We start from the raw sequence: 5,305 nt of genomic DNA on the forward strand, positions 1-5,305 counted from the left end.
ATCACGTGGTACGAGGAGTTGGTGGATGTCACGGAGGACATGAAATTGGAGGTGTCACGTACGACGAACGTCTCGGAGGACATGGAATTTGAGGACATCACGGGGGACGTGGAGTTGGTGGACATCGTGGAGGACGTGTTTGAGGATGTCACAAAGGACATGGAATTTGTGGACGTCACGGTGGACGTGGAATTTGAGGACATCACGGAGGACGTGGAATTTGAGGACATCATGGAGAACGAGGAATTTGAGGACATCACGGAGGACGTGGATGGAAGTCATGAAGGACGTGGAATTTGAGGACGTCATGGAGGATGTGAATGGACGTCACGGAGGACGTGGAATTTGAGGACGTCACAAAGGAAGTGGGTGGACATCACGGAGGAGGTAGAATTTGAGGACATCACGGAGGATGTGGATGGACGTCACGGAGGACATGGAATTTGAGGACGTCATGGAGGATGTGGATGGACGTCACGGAGGAAGTGGAATTTGAGGATGTCACGGAGGATGTGGGTGGACATCACGGAGGATGTGGAATTTGAGGACGTCACGGAGGATGTGGATGGACGTCACGGAGGACATGGAATTTGAGGACGTCATGGAGGATGTGGATGGACGTCACGGAGGAAGTGGAATTTGAGGAAGTCACGGAGGATGTGGATGGTCGTCACAGAGGACGTGGAATTTGAGGACGCCACAGTGGATGTGGATGGACGTCACGGAGGACGTGGAATTTGAGGACATCATGGAGGACGTGAAATTTGAGGACGCTACGGAGGACGTGGGTGGACGTCACGAAGGACGTGGAATTTGAGGAAGCCATGGAGGACATGGATGGACGTCACGGAGGACGTGGAATTTGAGGACGTCATGGAGGACGTGGATGGACGTCACGAAGGACGTGGAATTTGAGGACGTCATGGAGGACATGGATGGACGTCATGGAAGATGTGGATGGACATCACAGAGGACGTGGAATTTGAGGACATCGCGGAGGACGTGGATGGATGTCACAGAGGATATGGAATTTGAGGATGTCACGGAGGACATGGATGGACGTCACAAAGGACGTGGAATTTGTATTTCGTCTCTTAGGACTTGGAAATTGGATTCATCCCGTAGGATTTGGAAATTCCATCTCTTAGGACGTGGAATTTGGATTTGTCCCATAGGACTTGGAAATGGGATTCGTCATGTAGGACTTGGAAATTCCATCTTGTAGGACATGGAATTTAGATGGAAATGGAAAATGATGGGTGCTTACCGTTTCTGGATGTCCTCATACGAAGAAATAGTAGTGGGTTTAAATATAGTGTGTATAGAAAACCCACTAATATTTCTTCCTATGTGCATTTCTATTCTGGACAAAGCAATAAGGTTAAAAAGTCAGTGTTTTCATCTATGTTTTTAAGAGCATTACGGGTATGTAGCCCTGAATATATTGATGATGAAATAGATAAGATTAGGAATGCAGCCAAAAAATTGAAATATCCTGATAGTGTATTAAACAGTGCATTTGAAGGGCAAAAAGACTATGTATCAAAACCAGAAAGAACCTTACAACACAAAAATTTGCTTGTTCTGCCTTATAATAATAGTATGAAAGATATCCCTCATCTTCTTAAGAATTTTGGTGTTAATGTCGCATTTAAGAACAATACAACAATGAAAAATTTACTTATCAAGAACTCCCAGACAATATTAAAGGGTGTGTATATAAAATTCCGTGTAAGTCTTGTGACAACTTTTATATTGGCCAAACCAGGAAAGCACTGGAAAAAGAATTGAACAACATAAGAAATGTGAGATATGCACAAGGAAACAGTGGTATATTTGTACATGTTAGTGAGAACAATCATGCTATCAACTGGGAAGGGGCAAAAAGGATTGTATATTCTAATAATGCACTGGAAAGGAACATCATTGAATCTAGCTTCATAAAAAAAAGTTACAACCATAATATGAATATCAGTCAAGGGATGTATAAACTTGATCCTTTAATATCAAAAGAAATTTGTAAATTGTTTAAACTTTAAGGTAGGCAGTAGAGATATATGAAAATAGGATTATCATATTTGTAAACACAGTACGAGGGTAGTAATGTTAATGAGTTTCCAAACTCCGCCTCCATGACACCTGTCAGGTGTGGATCTGAGGTGGGGTATGGTCTGTTTATCAGCAATGTCCCCTGAGATTTCGTTAGTGCGTCACTGTAGTCCTGATTCCTCGTCCGTCGCTGGTTCGACCCCACGGGACGGTGGACTTATTATCAACTTAAAAATTCCCCTTCGGTAACATATATGAAAATATATTATTTCCGAGGTAGAGTGAATTGGATATTAAAGGACGTTTGTAGCTTTCTGATTATATATATATATATATATATATATATATATATATATATATATATATATATATATATATATATATATATATATATATATATATATATATATATATATATATATATATATATATATATATATATATATATATATATATATATATATATATATATATATATATATATATATATATATATATATATATATATATATATATATATATATATATATATATATATATATATATATATATATATATATATATATATATATATATATATATATATATATATATATATATATATATATATATATATATATATATATATATATATATATATATATATATATATATATATATATATATATATATATATATCTATATATATATATATATATATATATATATATATATATATATATATATATATAATATATATAATATATATAATATATATATATATATATATATATATATATATATATATATTTATATATATATATATATATATATATATATATATATATATATATATAATATATACATATATATATATATATATATATATATATATATATATATATATATATATATATATATATATATTTATATATATATATATATATAATATATATATATATATATATATATATATATATATATATATATATATATATATATATATATATATATATATATATATATATATATATATATATATATATATATATATATATATATAATATATATATATATATATATATATATATATATATATATATATATATATATATATATATATATATATATATATATATATATATATATATATATATATATATATATATATATATATATATATATATATATATATATATATATATATATATATATATATATATATATATATATATATATATATATATATATATATATATATATATATATATATATATATATATATATATATATATATATATATATATGCATATATATATATATATATATATATATATATATATATATATATATATATATATATATATATATATATATATATATATATATATATATATATATATATATATGTATATATATATATATGTATATATATATATATATATATATATATATATATATATATATATATATATATATATATATATATATATATATATATATATATATATATATATATATATATATATATATATATATATATATATATATATATATATATATATAAATATATATATATATATATATATATATATATATATATATATATATATATATATATATATATATATATATGCATGCATAGGGTGTTTCAAAATTAGAGCTCCCCCTCTAGAGCATAAACTAAAATTGATATGGACAAAAATAAAAGTAACTCAGAACAGGTATTTATTTAATTTTTTCTCGGTATTATGATTTCACCTCTCGAGATCTACAGATTCTTTACTGAAACAAGCAGTTGGGCTGAAATGACTGACGAGAGGTGACAAACAAAGGAGGGAGGAGCAGGACAAAACCAAAAAGTTACCTTAAAATTAATTTATTTACAATTTAGTTATATACATAATAATGTACAGTTGAGTCAAGGTTCAATTTAAAAACAAAATGAACATTACTACAAATGAATTAATTACATAACAGTAGCAGCAACAATCAAAAACAAAGATAAATAAAATAGAGTCAGTACAAAAATGAATCAATACAAAAATGAAATCAATTAAACATGAACCAAATCAATAAGTACCAGAGTAGCACAAAAAAATTATTAAATCCATAAACAAATAACTTGGCCAACACAGTAAATACATTTAATAGAGTCAGTTAAAAATAATGCAAAACATAAGTAAGGCAATTGACCTCATTAAATAGGAAATAACCATAAGGTTAATCACACAATGACCACAAATGTTGTTAAATACCATAACCATAACAGGGTTGAACAAATACAATAATCACAACAGGATTGAGGTCACGTACAGAAAAATGTTGAGTTGTTGAAACAGACGAAGTGATCCTCAACATTATGCAGACCGACTCGCTACGGACGGACAACGACAGAGCAGATACGGCAACCATCTAGCCCTCAGGTACAGTCTTCCAACACCGGACGCCCACGACAGAGTTGAAACAACAACCATCACGTCCATCAAACATGGTGCCGCCTCAAAGTCTGTTTGCTGCCAAAGGATGTGAGCCCAGAAAAAGTCGTCCATCCAAAATGGACACAGGTAAATAATACCTGCTGCTACTCTGCTGCCAAGATGCTGACTCGTTGCTGCTACGAACCTAACTGGCGAAGTCTGACGCCATTCACCAGACGACAGCTCGCCAGCAAGAAAAAAAAAAAAAAAAAAAAAAAAGAGGAGGCAACAACCCACTAAGGGAACAATCGACAAACGATTGTTCCTAACACTCGGTGTATTTAATATTTTGTGTGGCCTCCATCTGCCTGTCCCACAACCTGCATTCTTGAGGGGTATGATTTCAGCAAATTGCAAAAAAGCTGAGACTCAAACTCCATTTCACTGATTTGTGGGGCATCAGTACCCCACCTTAGCCCCCATAATCATACGATTTGTGGGGGTGTCAGGTAGCTGTTAGTGAATAGGGACGAATCCGGGTTTTAGATAGGCTATGATCCTAACATTTAAGTCCTTAACTCTAAGACCTATTTTCCCTACAACCTTTTGCTGGCTGTGTGACTGCTCGCAGATGGCCGATGTCCTGGACTTGAAGCAAAACGATAAAGCAGTGCCCGAGTCCTGAACGCCACCGCACTCTGCATCCAGCCACCAACGTGTTGAGTGGCGTCCTTTCGTCTTCCTTCCACTGGTGAAGATTGAACAACTCTGGAGTCCAAGTTCCTCACATGCTACGAGCTCTAAGCACAGGAGGTATCAGGTACATCTGGAAGCATTTACTCCCAAGCCAGTTTCTG

Source organism: Macrobrachium rosenbergii, chromosome 10 (genome assembly GCF_040412425.1).
Source record: "Macrobrachium rosenbergii isolate ZJJX-2024 chromosome 10, ASM4041242v1, whole genome shotgun sequence".
Classification (NCBI taxonomy): Eukaryota; Metazoa; Arthropoda; class Malacostraca; order Decapoda; family Palaemonidae; genus Macrobrachium; species Macrobrachium rosenbergii.